Source organism: Arachis stenosperma, chromosome 5 (genome assembly GCF_014773155.1).
Source record: "Arachis stenosperma cultivar V10309 chromosome 5, arast.V10309.gnm1.PFL2, whole genome shotgun sequence".
Classification (NCBI taxonomy): Eukaryota; Viridiplantae; Streptophyta; class Magnoliopsida; order Fabales; family Fabaceae; genus Arachis; species Arachis stenosperma.
In genome coordinates, this window is record NC_080381.1 from 124,393,338 (window position 1) to 124,411,786 (window position 18,449).

The 18,449-nt window shown below is 40.1% G+C and overlaps 2 non-coding genes across 2 annotated transcripts; both read left to right on the forward strand.

Moving 5' to 3' along the window:
* The first annotated feature begins 1,354 nt into the window (after positions 1-1,354).
* On the forward strand, positions 1,355-1,462 carry LOC130983827 (small nucleolar RNA R71). The gene has a single exon (XR_009087800.1). It is a non-coding gene; the product is annotated as a small nucleolar RNA R71 (small nucleolar RNA).
* Positions 1,463-10,034: 8,572 nt separating this feature from the next.
* Positions 10,035-10,142, forward strand: LOC130983828 (small nucleolar RNA R71). The gene has a single exon (XR_009087801.1). It is a non-coding gene; the product is annotated as a small nucleolar RNA R71 (small nucleolar RNA).
* Positions 10,143-18,449: the final 8,307 nt, after the last annotated feature.

Here is an 18,449-nt window from a genome sequence, read left to right on the forward strand (position 1 = left end):
CTATGAAATCAGTAGGGATGTAGTGGTCTTCAATCTTAACCAAAACATTCTCTACAAGTCCATATGCTTGTTTTCTTGAGTTGTCTGCCATCTCTAGTGAGATTCTTGCAGCTTGTACCTCAAAGATCCCTAGCTTCTCCATTACAGAGAGAGGCATGAGGTTCACACTTGACCCTAAGTCACACAGGGCCTTCTTGAAGGTCATGGTGCCTATGGTACAAGGTATGGAAAACTTCCCAGGATCTTGTCTCTTTTGAGGTAATTTCTGCCTAGACAAGTCATCTAGTTCTTTGGTGAGCAAGGGGGGTTCATCTTCCCAAGTCTCATTTCCAAATAACTTGTCATTTAGCTTCATGATTGCTCCAAGGTATTTAGCAACTTGCTCTTCAGTGACATACTCATCCTCTTCAGAGGAAGAATACTCATCAGAGCTCATGAAAGGCAGAAGTAAGTCCAATGGAATCTCTATGGTCTCATTTTGAGCCTCAGATTCCCATGGTTCTTCATTGGGGAACTCAGAGGAGATTGGTGCACGCCCATTGAGGTCTTCCTCAGTGGCGTCCACCTCCTCTCTTTCCTCTCCATATTCGGCCATGGTTATGGCTTTGCACTCTCCTTTTGGATTTTCTTCTGTGTTGCTTGGGAGAGTACTGGGAGGGAGTTCAGTAATTTTCTTGCTCAGCTGACCCACTTGTCCTTCCAAATTCCTAATGGAGGACCTTGTTTCAGTCATGAAACTTTGAGTGGTCTTTATTAGATCAGAGACCATTGTTGCTAAGTCAGAAGTACTCTGCTTAGAAGTCTCTGTCTGTTGCTGAGAAGATGATGGAAAAGGCTTGCTATTGCCAAGCCTGTTTCTTCCACCATTATTGTTATTGAAACCTTGTTGAGGTCTCTCTTGATTCTTCCATGAGAAATTTGGGTGATTTCTCCATGAAGAATTATAGGTGTTTCCATAGGGTTCTCCTAGGTAATTCACCTCTTCCATTGAAGGGTTCTCAGGATCATAAGCTTCTTCCTCAGATGAAGCTTCCTTAGTACTGCCAGGTGCATTTTGCATTCCAGACAGACTTTGAGAAATCAAATTGACTTGTTGAGTCAATATCTTATTCTGAGCCAGTATGGCATTCAGAGTGTCAATCTCAAGAACTCCTTTCTTCTGACTAGTCCCATTGTTCACAGGATTCCTTTCAGAAGTGTACATGAATTGGTTATTTGCAACCATTTCAATTAGTTCCTGAGCCTCTGTAGGCGTCTTCTTCAGATGAAGAGATCCTCCAGCAGAGCTATCCAAAGACATCTTGGATAGTTCAGAGAGACCATCATAGAAAATACCTATGATGCTCCATTCAGAAAGCATGTTTGAGGGACATCTTCTGATTAATTGTTTGTATCTTTCCCAAGCTTCATAGAGGGATTCTCCATCCTTCTGTCTGAAGGTTTGGACTTCCACTCTAAGCTTACTTCATCTTTGAGGTGGAAAGAACTTTGCCAAGAAGGCATTGACTAGCTTTTCCCAAGAGTCCAGGCTTTCTTTAGGTTGAGAATCCAACCATATTCTAGCTCTGTCTCTTACAGCAAAAGGGAATAGCATCAGTCTATAGACCTCAGGGTCAACCCCATTAGTCTTGACTGTGTCACAGATTTGCAAGAATTCAGCTAAGAACTGATGAGGATCTTCCATTGGAAGTCCATGGAACTTGCAATTCTGTTGCATTAGAGAAACTAATTGAGGCTTAAGCTCAAAGTTGTTTGCTCCAATGGCAGGGATAGAGATGCTTCTCCCATAGAAATCAGGAGTAGGTGCAGTGAAGTCACCCAGCACCTTCCTTGCATTGTTGGCATTGTTGTTGTTTTCGGCTGCCATGTGTTCTTCTTCTTTGAAGAATTCGGTCAGGTCCTCTAAAGAGAGTTGTGCTTTGGCTTCTCTTAGCTTTCGCTTCAAGGTTCTCTCAGGTTCAGGGTCAGCTTCAACAAGAATGCCTTTGTCTCTACTCCTGCTCATATGAAAGAGAAGAGAAAAAGAAAATGTGGAATCCTCTATGTCACAGTATAGAGATTCCTTGAAGTGTCAGAGGAAAAGAAAAATAGAAGAAAGAAGGTAGAAGAATTCGAACTTGATGAGATAGAGTTCGAATTGTGCATTAAGAAGGAGCAGTACTCCATAAATAGAAGGATGTGAGAAGGAGGGAAGAGAATTTTCGAAAATTAATTAGAAAGATGTTAAAAACATTTTAAAAATTGATTGATAATTTTCGAAAATTGAAAGTGGAAAAGAAATCAAGTGATTTTTGAAAAAGATTTTGAGATTAGAAATCAAAAAGATTTGATTGAAAACTATTTTGAAAAAGATGAGGTTAAGAAGATATGATTGGTTTTAAAAAAAGATGTGATTGAGAAGATATGATTTGAAAACAATTTTAAAAGATATGTTTTGAAAACAATTTTAAAAGATTTGATTTTGAAAATTAGTGACTTGCCTAACAAGAAAAGATATGATTCAAACATTAAACCTTTCTCAACAGAAAAGGTAACAAATTTGAGATGTTCAATCAAATCATTAATTGTTAGGAAGTATCTTTGAAAAAGGAAAGAAATTGATTTTGAAAACATTTGATTGAAAAGATATGATTTGAAAAAGATTTGATTTTGAAAAACTTTGAAAACTTGAAAAAAATTGATTTTGAAAACAAAATCTTCCCCCTAGCACCATCCTGGCGTTAAACGCCCAGAATGGTATGCATTCTGGCGTTTAACGCCCAAAATGCTACCTCTTTGGGCGTTAAACGCCCAACCAGGTACCCTGGCTGGCGTTTAAACGCCAGTCTGTCTTCTTCACTGGGCATTTTTGAATGCTCAGCTTTTTCTGTATAATTCCTCTGCAGTATGTTCTGAATCTTCAATTCTTTGTATCATTGACTTGAAAAGACACAAATTAAAAATATTTTTGGATTTTTAATAATCAAAATGCAACAAGAGTCAAATAACTATGCATGCAAGACACCAAACTTAGCAGTTTGTATACTACTGACACTATATGGGACACATAGACACTCAAGCCAAAAGAATTCAAAGATCAGCGTAAGAAATCATCAAGAAGTGCTTGAAGATCCTTAAGACACATGAATGAATGCATGCTATTGACACCAAACTTAAGATGAGACACTAAACTTAAGCAAGAAACATCAAATATTTTTGGTTTTTATGATTTTGTAATTTTTTTTGAATTTTTTTTTTCGAAAATTAAGTGGGAAAAGGTATCAAAATTCTTAATGAGAATTCCAGGAATCAGTGCAATGCTAGTCTAAGACTCCGGTCCAGGAATTAGACATGGCTTCACAGCCAGCCAAGCTTTCAAAGAAAGCTTCGGTCCAAAACACTAGACATGGCCAAAGGCCAGCCAAGCCTTAGCAGATCACTGCTCCAAAGCAAGATTGATAAAAATCATCAAGCTCTTGTGATGATAAGTTGAAACCTCGGTCCAATGAAATTAGACATGGCTTCTCAGCCAGCCAGATTTCAACAAATCATCATGAAACTCTAGAATTCATCTTCAAGAATTTCGAAAAAAATAAATACCTAATCTAAGCAACAAGATGAACCGTCAGTTGTCCAAACTAGAACAATCCCAGGCATTGTTACCAAAAGCTTGCTCAAAACTTGAACAATCCCCGGCAACGGCGCCAAAAACTTGGTGCTGTTGCCGGATTTTGGCACTGATGTTACCGGACAAAAAGCTTGCTCAAAACACAAAACAATCCCCGGCAACGGCGCCAAAAACGTGGTAGCTCAATACCATGGCATTACACAACTTCGCACAACTAACCAGCAAGTGCACTGGGTCGTCCAAGTAATACCTTACGTGAGTAAGGGTCGATCCCACGGAGATTGTTAGTATTGAAGCAAGCTATGGTCATCTTGTAAATCTTAGTCAGGTAAACTCAAATATATATGATGATGAACGAAAATAACATAAAAGATAAAGATAGTGATACTTATGTAATCCATTGGTAGGAACTTCAGATAAGCGCATGAAGATGCCTTCCCTTCCGTCTCTCTGCTTTCCTACTGCCTTCATCCAATCCTTCTTACTCCTTTCCATGGCAAGCTTGTGTAGGGTTTCACCGTTGTCAATGGCTACCTCCCATCCTCTCAGTGAAAGCGATTGCATATGCTCTGTCACAGCATAGCGGAATTCAGCTGTCGGTTCTCGGTCAGGCCGGAATAATATCCATCGATACTTTTGCGTCTGTCACTAACGCCCCGCCTGCTAGGAGTTTGAAGCACGTCACAGTCATTCAGTCATTGAATCCTACTCAGAATACCACAGACAAGGTTAGACCTTCCGGATTCTCTTGAATGCTGCCATCAGTTCTTGCCTATACCACGAAGACTCTGATCTCACGGAATGGTTGGCTCGTTTGTCAGGCGAGCACTCGGTTGTCAGGCGATCAACCATGCATCGTGCAATCAGGAATCCAAGAGATATTCACTAAGCCTCAAATGCTTGTAGAACAAGAATGGTTGTCAGTCACCTTGTTCATGGGTGAGAATGATGATGGGCGTCAATCATCACCTTCATCAAGTTGAAGAACAAGTGATATCTTGGACAAAGAACAAGCGGAATTGAATAGAAGAACAATAGTAATTCCATTAATACTCGAGGTACAGCAGAGCTCCACACCTTAATCTATGGTGTGTAGAAACTCCACCGTTGAAAATACATAAGCATAAGGTCTAGGCATGGCCGAATGGCCAGCCTCCCAAAGTGATCAAAAGATCTAAAGAAAAAGGTTCCAAAGATCAGAAGATTCTTAATACAATAGTAAAAGGTCCTACTTATAGAAAACTAGTAGCCTAAGGTGTACAGAAATGAGTAAATGACATAAAAATCCACTTCCGGGCCCACTTGGTGTGTGCTTGGGCTGAGCAATGAAGGAATTTCGTGTAGAGACCTTTTCTGGAGTTAAACGCCAGCTTTCATGCCAGTTTGGGCGTTTAACTCCAAATTTTATGCCAGTTCCGGCGTTTAACGCTGGAATTTCTGTAGGTGACTTTGAACGCCGGGTTGGGCCATCAAATCTTGAGCAAAGTATGGACTATCATATATTGCTGGAAAGCCCAGGATGTCTACTTTCCAACGCCGTTGAGAGCGCGCCAATTGGGCTTCTGTAGCTCCAGAAAATCCACTTCGAATGCAGGGAGGTCAGAATCCAACAGCATCTGCAGTCCTTTTTGGTCTCTGAATCAGATTTTTGCTCAGGTCCCTCAATTTCAGCCAGAAAATACCTGAAATCACAGAAAAACACACAAACTCATAGTAAAGTCCAGAAAAGTGAATTTTAACTAAAAACTAATAAAAATATACTAAAAACTAACTAGATCATACTAAAAACATACTAAAAACAATGCCAAAAAGCATACAAATTATCCGCTCATCACAATACCAAACTTAAATTGTTGCTTGTCCCCAAGCAACTGAAAATCAAATAAGATAAAAAGAAGAGAATATGCAATGAACTCCAAAAACATCTATGAAGATCAGTATTAATTAGATGAGCGGGGCTTTTAGCTTTTGCCTCTGAATAGTTTTGGCATCTCACTCTATCCTTTGAAATCCAGAATGATTGGCTTCTTTAGGAACTTAGAATCCAGATAGTGTTATTGATTCTCCTAGTTAAGTATGATGATTCTTGAACACAGCTACTTATTGAGTCTTGGCCGTGGCCCAAAGCACTCTGTCTTCCAGTATTACCACCGGATACATACATGCCACAGACACATAATTGGGTGAACCTTTTCAGATTGTGACTCAGCTTTGCTAAAGTCCCCAATTAGAGGTGTCCAGGGTTCTTAAGCACACTCTTATTGCCTTGGATCACAACTTTATTTCTTTCTTTTTTTTTTTTTTTCTTTCTCTCTTTTTTTTTTTCGTTTGCTTCTTTCTTTTTTTTTTTGTATTCACTGCTTTTTCTTGCTTCAAGAATCATTTTTAATGATTTTTCAGATCCTCAGTAACATGTCTCCTTTTTCATCATTCTTTCAAGAGCCAACATTCATGAACCACAAATTCAAAAGACATATGCACTGTTCAAGCATACATTCAGAGAACAAAAGTGTTGCCACCACATCAAAATAATTAAACTGTTATAAAATTTAAAATTCATGCAATTCTTTTCCTTTTTCAATTAAGAACGATTTATTTAAGAAAGGTGATGGATTCATAGGACATTCATAACTTTAAGGCATAGACACTAAGACACTAATGATCACAAGACACAAACATGGATAAACATAAGCATAAAATTCGAAAAACAGAAGAATAAAGAACAAAGAAATCAAGGAACGGGTCCACCTTAGTGATGGCGGCTCTTCCTTCCTCTTGAAGGTCCTATGGAGTGCTTGAGCTCCTCAATGTCTCTTCCTTGTCTTTGTTGCTCCTCCCTCATGATTCTTTGATCTTCTCTAATTTCATGAAGGATGATGGAGTGTTCTTGATGCTCCACCCTTAGTTGTCCCATGTTGGAACTCAACTCTCCTAGGGAGGTGTTTAGTTGCTCCCAATAGTTTTGTGGAGGAAAGTGCATCCCTTGAGGAATCTCAGGGATCTCATGATGAGAGGGGTCTCTTGTTTGCTCCATCTTTTTCTTGGTAATGGGCTTATCCTCATCAATGGTGATGTCTCCCTCTATGTCAACTCCAACTGAATAACAGTGGTGACAAATGAGGTGAGGAAAGGCTAACCTTGCTAAGGTAGAGGACTTATCCGCCACCTTGTAGAGTTCTTGGGCTATGACCTCATGAACTTCCACTTCTTCTCCAATCATGATGCTATGGATCATGATAGCCCGGTCTATGGTAACTTCGGACCGGTTGCTAGTGGGAATGATTGAGCGTTGTATGAACTCTAACCATCCTCTAGCCACGGGCTTGAGGTCATGCCTTCTCAATTGAACCGGCTTTCCTCTTGAATCTTGCTTCCATTGTGCGCCCTCTTCACATATGATTGTGAGGACTTGGTCCAACCTTTGATCAAAGTTGACCCTTCTTGTATAAGGATGCTCATCTCCTTGCATCATAGGCAAGTTGAACGCCACCCTCACACTCTCCGGACTAAAATCCAAGTATTTCCCCCGAACCATAGTGAGATAATTCTTTGGATTCGGGTTCACACTTTGGTCATGGTTCTTGGTGATCCATGCATTGGCATAGAACTCTTGAACCATCAAGATTCCGACTTGTTGAATGGGGTTGGTAAGAACTTCCCAACCTCTTCTTCGGATCTCATGTCGGATCTCCGGATATTCACCCTTTTTGAGTGAAAAGGGGACCTCGGGGATCACCTTCTTCAAGGCCACAACTTCATAGAAGTGGACTTGATGCACCCTTGAGAGGAATCTATCCATCTCCCATGACTCGAAGGTGGAAGCTTTTGCCTTCCCTTTCCTCTTTCTAGAGGTTTCTCCGGCCTTGGATGCCATAATGGTTATGAAAAAGCAATGCTTTTACCACACCAAACTTAAAATGTTTGCTCGTCCTCGAGCAAAAGAAGAAAGAAGAGAGTAGAAGAAGAAGAAATGAAGAAGAGGGAGATGGTGGTGTGTTCGGCCAAAGAGGGGGAGAAGTGGTGTGTAGGTTGTGTGAAAATGAAGGGTTGAAGAAGGGTATAAATAGGAGAGAGGGGGGGGGGTAATGGTTCGGCCATTATGGGTGGGTTTGGGAGGGAAAGTGGTTTGAATTTGAAGGGTGAGGTTGGTGGGGATTTATGAAGGATGGATGTGAGTGGTGAAGAGAAAGATAGGATTTGATAGGTGAAGGGTTTTTGGGGAAGAGGTGTTGAGGTGATTGGTGAATGGGGGAAGAAGAGAGAGAATGGTGGTGGGGTCCTGTGGGGTCCACAGATCCTGTGGTGTCAAGGAAAAGTCATCCCTGCACCAAATGGCATCAAAATTCACGTTTTGAGCCCTTTCTGGCGTTAAACGCCGGGCTGATGCCCATTCCTGGCGTTTAACGCCAGGTTCTAGCCCTTTTCTGGCGTTTAACGCCAGTCTGGTGCCCCTTTCTGGCGTTAAACGCCCAGAATGGTGCCAGACTGGGCGTTAAACGCCCAACTGCTAGGCTTACTGGCGTTTAAACGCCAGCAGCATCTTCCTCCAGGGTCTGCTGTTTTTCTTCCTGTTTTTCATTCTGTTTTTGCTTTTTTCATTATTTTTGTGACTTCTTATGATCATCAACCTACAAAAAAGATAAAATAACAAAAGAAAATAGTTAACTATAAAACATTGGGTTGCCTCCCAATAAGCGCTTCTTTAATGTCATTAGCTTGACAGAGGACTCTCATGGAGCCTCAGAAATACTCAGAACCGTGTTGGAACCTCCCAACACCAAACTTAGAGTTTGAATGTGGGGGTTCAACACCAAACTTAGAGTTTGGTTGTGGCCTCCCAACACCAAACTTAGAGTTTGACTGTGGGGGCTCTGCTTGGCTCTGTTTTGAGAGAAGCTCTTCATGCTTCTTCTCCATGATGACAGAGGGATGTCCTTGGGCCTTAAACACCAAGGATTCTTCATTCACTTGAATGATCAACTCTCCTCTATCAACATCAATCACAGCCTTTGCTGTAGCTAGGAAGGGTCTGCCAAGGATGATGGATTCATCCATGCATTTCCCAGTCTCTAGGACTATGAAATCAGTAGGGATGTAGTGGTCTTCAATCTTAACCAAAACATTCTCTACAAGTCCATATGCTTGTTTTCTTGAGTTGTCTGCCATCTCTAGTGAGATTCTTGCAGCTTGTACCTCAAAGATCCCTAGCTTCTCCATTACAGAGAGAGGCATGAGGTTCACACTTGACCCTAAGTCACACAGGGCCTTCTTGAAGGTCATGGTGCCTATGGTACAAGGTATGGAAAACTTCCCAGGATCTTGTCTCTTTTGAGGTAATTTCTGCCTAGACAAGTCATCTAGTTCTTTGGTGAGCAAGGGGGGTTCATCTTCCCAAGTCTCATTTCCAAATAACTTGTCATTTAGCTTCATGATTGCTCCAAGGTATTTAGCAACTTGCTCTTCAGTGACATACTCATCCTCTTCAGAGGAAGAATACTCATCAGAGCTCATGAAAGGCAGAAGTAAGTCCAATGGAATCTCTATGGTCTCATTTTGAGCCTCAGATTCCCATGGTTCTTCATTGGGGAACTCAGAGGAGATTGGTGCACGCCCATTGAGGTCTTCCTCAGTGGCGTCCACCTCCTCTCTTTCCTCTCCATATTCGGCCATGGTTATGGCTTTGCACTCTCCTTTGGATTTTCTTCTGTGTTGCTTGGGAGAGTACTGGGAGGGAGTTCAGTAATTTTCTTGCTCAGCTGACCCACTTGTCCTTCCAAATTCCTAATGGAGGACCTTGTTTCAGTCATGAAACTTTGAGTGGTCTTTATTAGATCAGAGACCATTGTTGCTAAGTCAGAAGTACTCTGCTTAGAAGTCTCTGTCTGTTGCTGAGAAGATGATGGAAAAGGCTTGCTATTGCCAAGCCTGTTTCTTCCACCATTATTGTTATTGAAACCTTGTTGAGGTCTCTCTTGATTCTTCCATGAGAAATTTGGGTGATTTCTCCATGAAGAATTATAGGTGTTTCCATAGGGTTCTCCTAGGTAATTCACTCTTCCATTGAAGGGTTCTCAGGATCATAAGCTTCTTCCTCAGATGAAGCTTCCTTAGTACTGCCAGGTGCATTTTGCATTCCAGACAGACTTTGAGAAATCAAATTGACTTGTTGAGTCAATATCTTATTCTGAGCCAGTATGGCATTCAGAGTGTCAATCTCAAGAACTCCTTTCTTCTGACTAGTCCCATTGTTCACAGGATTCCTTTCAGAAGTGTACATGAATTGGTTATTTGCAACCATTTCAATTAGTTCCTGAGCCTCTGTAGGCGTCTTCTTCAGATGAAGAGATCCTCCAGCAGAGCTATCCAAAGACATCTTGGATAGTTCAGAGAGACCATCATAGAAAATACCTATGATGCTCCATTCAGAAAGCATGTTTGAGGGACATCTTCTGATTAATTGTTTGTATCTTTCCCAAGCTTCATAGAGGGATTCTCCATCCTTCTGTCTGAAGGTTTGGACTTCCACTCTAAGCTTACTTCATCTTTGAGGTGGAAAGAACTTTGCCAAGAAGGCATTGACTAGCTTTTCCCAAGAGTCCAGGCTTTCTTTAGGTTGAGAATCCAACCATATTCTAGCTCTGTCTCTTACAGCAAAAGGGAATAGCATCAGTCTATAGACCTCAGGGTCAACCCCATTAGTCTTGACTGTGTCACAGATTTGCAAGAATTCAGCTAAGAACTGATGAGGATCTTCCATTGGAAGTCCATGGAACTTGCAATTCTGTTGCATTAGAGAAACTAATTGAGGCTTAAGCTCAAAGTTGTTTGCTCCAATGGCAGGGATAGAGATGCTTCTCCATAGAAATCAGGAGTAGGTGCAGTGAAGTCACCCAGCACCTTCCTTGCATTGTTGGCATTGTTGTTGTTTTCGGCTGCCATGTGTTCTTCTTCTTTGAAGAATTCGGTCAGGTCCTCTAAAGAGAGTTGTGCTTTGGCTTCTCTTAGCTTTCGCTTCAAGGTTCTCTCAGGTTCAGGGTCAGCTTCAACAAGAATGCCTTTGTCTCTACTCCTGCTCATATGAAAGAGAAGAGAAAAAGAAAATGTGGAATCCTCTATGTCACAGTATAGAGATTCCTTGAAGTGTCAGAGGAAAAGAAAAATAGAAGAAAGAAGGTAGAAGAATTCGAACTTGATGAGATAGAGTTCGAATTGTGCATTAAGAAGGAGCAGTACTCCATAAATAGAAGGATGTGAGAAGGAGGGAAGAGAATTTTCGAAAATTAATTAGAAAGATGTTAAAAACATTTTAAAAATTGATTGATAATTTTCGAAAATTGAAAGTGGAAAAGAAATCAAGTGATTTTTGAAAAAGATTTTGAGATTAGAAATCAAAAAGATTTGATTGAAAACTATTTTGAAAAAGATGAGGTTAAGAAGATATGATTGGTTTTAAAAAAAGATGTGATTGAGAAGATATGATTTGAAAACAATTTTAAAAGATATGTTTTGAAAACAATTTTAAAAGATTTGATTTTGAAAATTAGTGACTTGCCTAACAAGAAAAGATATGATTCAAACATTAAACCTTTCTCAACAGAAAAGGTAACAAATTTGAGATGTTCAATCAAATCATTAATTGTTAGGAAGTATCTTTGAAAAAGGAAAGAAATTGATTTTGAAAACATTTGATTGAAAAGATATGATTTGAAAAAGATTTGATTTTGAAAAACTTTGAAAACTTGAAAAAAATTGATTTTGAAAACAAAATCTTCCCCCTAGCACCATCCTGGCGTTAAACGCCCAGAATGGTATGCATTCTGGCGTTTAACGCCCAAAATGCTACCTCTTTGGGCGTTAAACGCCCAACCAGGTACCCTGGCTGGCGTTTAAACGCCAGTCTGTCTTCTTCACTGGGCATTTTGAATGCTCAGCTTTTTCTGTATAATTCCTCTGCAGTATGTTCTGAATCTTCAATTCTTTGTATCATTGACTTGAAAAGACACAAATTAAAAATATTTTTGGATTTTTAATAATCAAAATGCAACAAGAGTCAAATAACTATGCATGCAAGACACCAAACTTAGCAGTTTGTATACTACTGACACTATATGGGACACATAGACACTCAAGCCAAAAGAATTCAAAGATCAGCGTAAGAAATCATCAAGAAGTGCTTGAAGATCCTTAAGACACATGAATGAATGCATGCTATTGACACCAAACTTAAGATGAGACACTAAACTTAAGCAAGAAACATCAAATATTTTTGGTTTTTATGATTTTGTAATTTTTTTTGAATTTTTTTTTTCGAAAATTAAGTGGGAAAAGGTATCAAAATTCTTAATGAGAATTCCAGGAATCAGTGCAATGCTAGTCTAAGACTCCGGTCCAGGAATTAGACATGGCTTCACAGCCAGCCAAGCTTTCAAAGAAAGCTTCGGTCCAAAACACTAGACATGGCCAAAGGCCAGCCAAGCCTTAGCAGATCACTGCTCCAAAAGCAAGATTGATAAAAATCATCAAGCTCTTGTGATGATAAGTTGAAACCTCGGTCCAATGAAATTAGACATGGCTTCTCAGCCAGCCAGATTTCAACAAATCATCATGAAACTCTAGAATTCATCTTCAAGAATTTCGAAAAAAATAAATACCTAATCTAAGCAACAAGATGAACCGTCAGTTGTCCAAACTAGAACAATCCCAGGCATTGTTACCAAAAGCTTGCTCAAAACTTGAACAATCCCCGGCAACGGCGCCAAAAACTTGGTGCTGTTGCCGGATTTTGGCACTGATGTTACCGGACAAAAAGCTTGCTCAAAACACAAAACAATCCCCGGCAACGGCGCCAAAAACGTGGTAGCTCAATACCATGGCATTACACAACTTCGCACAACTAACCAGCAAGTGCACTGGGTCGTCCAAGTAATACCTTACGTGAGTAAGGGTCGATCCCACGGAGATTGTTAGTATTGAAGCAAGCTATGGTCATCTTGTAAATCTTAGTCAGGTAAACTCAAATATATATGATGATGAACGAAAATAACATAAAAGATAAAGATAGTGATACTTATGTAATCCATTGGTAGGAACTTCAGATAAGCGCATGAAGATGCCTTCCCTTCCGTCTCTCTGCTTTCCTACTGCCTTCATCCAATCCTTCTTACTCCTTTCCATGGCAAGCTTGTGTAGGGTTTCACCGTTGTCAATGGCTACCTCCCATCCTCTCAGTGAAAGCGATTGCATATGCTCTGTCACAGCATAGCGGAATTCAGCTGTCGGTTCTCGGTCAGGCCGGAATAATATCCATCGATACTTTTGCGTCTGTCACTAACGCCCCGCCTGCTAGGAGTTTGAAGCACGTCACAGTCATTCAGTCATTGAATCCTACTCAGAATACCACAGACAAGGTTAGACCTTCCGGATTCTCTTGAATGCTGCCATCAGTTCTTGCCTATACCACGAAGACTCTGATCTCACGGAATGGTTGGCTCGTTTGTCAGGCGAGCACTCGGTTGTCAGGCGATCAACCATGCATCGTGCAATCAGGAATCCAAGAGATATTCACTAAGCCTCAAATGCTTGTAGAACAAGAATGGTTGTCAGTCACCTTGTTCATGGGTGAGAATGATGACGGGCGTCAATCATCACCTTCATCAAGTTAAAGAACAAGTGATATCTTGGACAAAGAACAAGCGGAATTGAATAGAAGAACAATAGTAATTGCATTAATACTCGAGGTACAGCAGAGCTCCACACCTTAATCTATGGTGTGTAGAAACTCCACCGTTGAAAATACATAAGCATAAGGTCTAGGCATGGCCGAATGGCCAGCCTCCCAAAGTGATCAAAAGATCTAAAGAAAAAGGTTCCAAAGATCAGAAGATTCTTAATACAATAGTAAAAGGTCCTACTTATAGAAAACTAGTAGCCTAAGGTGTACAGAAATGAGTAAATGACATAAAAATCCACTTCCGGGCCCACTTGGTGTGTGCTTGGGCTGAGCAATGAAGGAATTTCGTGTAGAGACCTTTTCTGGAGTTAAACGCCAGCTTTCATGCCAGTTTGGGCGTTTAACTCCAAATTTTATGCCAGTTCCGGCGTTTAACGCTGGAATTTCTGTAGGTGACTTTGAACGCCGGTTTGGGCCATCAAATCTTGAGCAAAGTATGGACTATCATATATTGCTGGAAAGCCCAGGATGTCTACTTTCCAACGCCGTTGAGAGCGCGCCAATTGGGCTTCTGTAGCTCCAGAAAATCCACTTCTAATGCAGGGAGGTCAGAATCCAACAGCATCTGCAGTCCTTTTTGGTCTCTGAATCAGATTTTTGCTCAGGTCCCTCAATTTCAGCCAGAAAATACCTGAAATCACAGAAAAACACACAAACTCATAGTAAAGTCCAGAAAAGTGAATTTTAACTAAAAACTAATAAAAATATACTAAAAACTAACTAGATCATACTAAAAACATACTAAAAACAATGTCAAAAAGCATACAAATTATCCGCTCATCAGTAACCGTACCCAAAAAGTGGATTTCTAAAACCATGCAACAGCATCACCATTTGAAAAGACTTGACAAGACATGACCTCATAAAAGAGAAGATCTTATTTGATTTTTAAATTAAAACAGAAAATTAATTTTAAATTTTGAAAGGCAATCAGAATTAAAATGAAACTCCTTTTGGACCAAAGTCAAAAATTAAGTTTTTTTTAAAAAAACTTTTTCGGGCCACAAAAAAACTTTTAATGAAAACTTAAACACACAAGTAAGTAACATTCACATTGGGCCCAGATGTGGTTTGAATCAATGGAACATATAGGACTACCCAGATCTGAATTGAGGTTGGCCCAGATTAATTTTTCACTTACAATAAGCCCAGAACACGCTGTCTTGAAGGAAACATTCATCATCTGCCCAGAATTGTCTCATACCTGTTTATGAGACAAAATTCTCCAGCAAACACATCAGCACTTTTCAAATAAAAAATTATAACTTAAAATTCCTAGACAAGTCCTGAGCATGCAGAATCTATCCTCAGCTAATGGTTTAGTAAAAATATCTACTAATTGCTCTTCTGATTTAACAAATTGAATGCAAATATCCCCTTTTGGACATGTTCTCTTATTGAGTGAAATTTCACTTCAATATGCTTAGTCCTAGAGTGCAAAACTGGATTTTTAGAAATATTGATGGCACTCATATTATCACACATTAAGGGAATATTTTCAGCATTTAATTTGTAATCAGCAAGCTGTGTTTTTAACCATAAAAGCTGAGAACAACAAGAAGAAGCAGCTATATACTCAGCCTCTGCAGTGGATAAGGCCACTGTTGGTTGCTTCTTACTTGACCAAACATTTAAGGACTTTCCAAGGAAGCAGCATAAACCAGAAGTGCTCTTTCTATCAACTCTATCACCAGCAAAATCTGTATCACAATAACCAACTGCAGAAAAATCATCAATCTTAGGATACCAAAGACCAAAATTGGATGTGCCATGAACATATCTAATGATCCTCTTAACTGCCGAAAGATGTGACTCTTTGGATTGGAACCTAGAACACAATCCAACACTTTGCACAATATCGGGTCTAGAGGAAGTTAAGTACATAAGAGAACCAATCATTCGTCTATACCTCGTCTCATCAACATCTTTCTCATTTTCTCCCTTATCTAATTTAGAATTTGGGTGCATGGGAGTTCCCATGGGTTTGGCATTTTCAAGGCCAAATTTCTTAACTAATTCCTTGGCATACTTTTCTTGATGAATGAAAATACCATTTTCAGTTTGTTTAATTTGTAGCCCAAGGAAAAAATTAAGTTCACCCATCATACTCATGTCAAATTCACTTGTCATGAGCTTTCCAAATTCAGTACAAAGGGATTCATTTGCTGATTCAAAAATAATGTCATCAACATATATTTGGACTAAAATAAAAGAATCATTAGAATTTTTGATAAATAGAGTTGTATCAGTGGTGCCTCTTTGAAAACCATTTTTTAAAAGAAAAGAGCTAAGTCTCTCATACCAAGCTCTAGGAGCTTGTCTTAAACCATAGAGAGCTTTAGACAATTTAAAAACATGATTGGAAAGCTTTTTATTTTCAAAACCAGGAGGCTGCTCCACATATACTTCTCTATCTATCACACCATTCAAAATGCACATTTCACATCCATTTGGTATAATTTAAACCACAAAATGCAGCATAGGCTAGGAGAAGTCTTATGGCTTCCATTCGGGCAACAGGGGCAAAGGATTCATCAAAGTCTATTCCTTCTTCTTGGTCATATCCTTGTGCCACTAGCCTTGCCTTGTTTCTTGCAATGCTACCATCTTCTCCCAACTTGTTCCGGAATATCTACTTGGTGCCGGTCACTTTCTTTCCACTTGGCCTTGGAACCAACGTCCACACTTGGTTCTTTTCAAACTCAAGAAGCTCATCCTCCATAGCCTTAATCCAAGAGGGGTCACTAAGGGCTTCCTTGACGTTTTGAGGCTCCATTTGTGAGAGGAGGGCAATGTTTGAACCTTCATTTGCCTTTCTAGTGGAAGACCTAGTTTGCACTCCATGAGAGATGTCCCCAATTACAAATTCTTCAGGATAATTCTTCAAGAATCTCCATTCACGAGGTCTGGTGGACTTGGAGGCCGATTGGTGCACGAAATTGTGATCATCAACGGCGCCATCAACATGGTACGCACAATTGCAATCTCAACTCTTTATCACAACTTCGCACAACTAACCAGCAAGTGTACTGGGTCGTCCAAGTAATACCTTACGTGAGTAAGGGCGATCCCACAGAGATTGTTGGTATGAAGCAAGCTATGGTCACCTTGTAAATCTCAGTCAGGCAGACTCAAATGGGTATAGATGATGAATAAAACATAAAGATAAAGATAGAGATACTTATGCAATTCATTGGTGAGAATTTCAGATAAGCGAATGGAGATGCTTTGTCCCTTCCGTCTCTCTGCTTTCCTACTGTCTTCATCCAATCCTTCTTACTCCTTTCCATGGCAAGCTGTATGCAAGGGTTTCACCGTTGTCAGTGGCTACCTCCCATCCTCTCAGTGGAAATGTTCAACGCACCCTGTCATGGCACGGCTATCCAGCTGTCGGTTCTCGATCATGTCGGAATAGAATCCAGTGATTCTTTTGCGTCTGTCACTAACGCCCCACAATCGCGAGTTTGAAGCTCGTCACAGTCATTCAATCATTGAATCCTACTCAGAATACCACAGACAAGGTTTAGACCTTCCGGATTCTCTTGAATGCCGCCATTAGTTCTAGCTTATACCACGAAGACTCTGATCTCACGGAATGGATGGCTCGGTTGTCAGGCGAGCGCTCGTTTGTCAGGCGAGCAACAACCATGCGTCGTGTATCAGGAATACAAGAGATATCCACCCAATCTAAGGTAGAACAGAGGTGGTTTTCAGTCACACGTTCATAGGTGAGAATGATGATGAGTGTCACGGATCATCACATTCATCAAGTTGAAGAACAAGTGATATCTTGGAACAAGAACAAGCTGAATTGAATAGAAGAACAATAGTAATTGCATTAGTACTCGAGGTACAGCAGAGCTCCACACCTTAATCTATGGTGTGTAGAAACTCCACCGTTGAAAATACATAAGAACAAGGTTCAGGCATGGCCGTGAGGCCAGCCCCATGATCTAAGATAGCATAAGACTAAAGATAGCTACCAAGATGTCAAATACAATAGTAAAAGGTCCTATTTATAGGGAACTAGTAGCTTAAGAATTACAAAGATGAATAAATGACATAAAAATCCACTTCCGGGCCCACTTGGTGTGTGCTTGGGCTGAGCATTGAAGCATTTTTGTGTTGAGACTCTTCTTGGAGTTAAACGCCAGCTTTTGTGCCAGTTCCGGCGTTTAACGCTGGGAATGCTGAAGGTGATTTTGAACGCTGGTTTGGGCCATCAAATCTTGGGCAAAGTATGGACTATCATATATTGCTGGAAAGCCCAGGATGTTTACTTTCCAAGGCCATTGAGAGCGCGCCAATTGGGCTTCTGTAGCTCCAGAAAATCCACTTCGAGTGCAGGGAGGTCAGAATCCAACAGCATCTGCAGTCCTTTTTAGTCTCTGAATCAGATTTTTGCTCAAGTCCCTCAATTTCAGCCAGAAAATACCTGAAATCACAGAAAAACGCACAAACTCATAGTAAAGTCCAGAAAAGTGAATTTTAACTAAAAACTAATAAAAATATACTAAAAACTAACTAAATCCTACTAGAAACATACTAAAAACAATGCCAAAAAGCGTACAAATTATCCGCTCATCACAACACCAAACTTAAATTGTTGCTTGTCCCCAAGCAACTGAAAATCAAATAAGATAAAAAGAAGAGAATATGCAATGAACTCCAAAAACATCTATGAAGATCAGTATTAATTAGATGAGCGGGGCTTTTAGCTTTTTTCCTCTGAACAGTTTTGGCATCTCACTCTATCCTTTGAAATTCAGAATGATTGGCTTCTTTAGGAACTCAGAATCCAGATAGTGTTAATGATTCTCCTAGTTAAGTATGATGATTCTTGAACACAGCTACTGTATGAGTCTTGGCCGTGGCCCAAAGCACTCTGTCTTCCAGTATTACCACCGGATACATACATGCCACAGACACATAATTGGGTGAACCTTTTCAGATTGTGACTCAGCTTTGCTAGAGTCCCCAATTAGAGGTGTCCAGGGTTCTTAAGCACACTCTTTTTGCCTTAGATCACAACTTTATTTCTTTCTTTTTCTTTTTCTCCCTTTTTTTTCGTTTTTTTTAATTCACTGCTTTTTCTTGCTTCAAGAATCATTT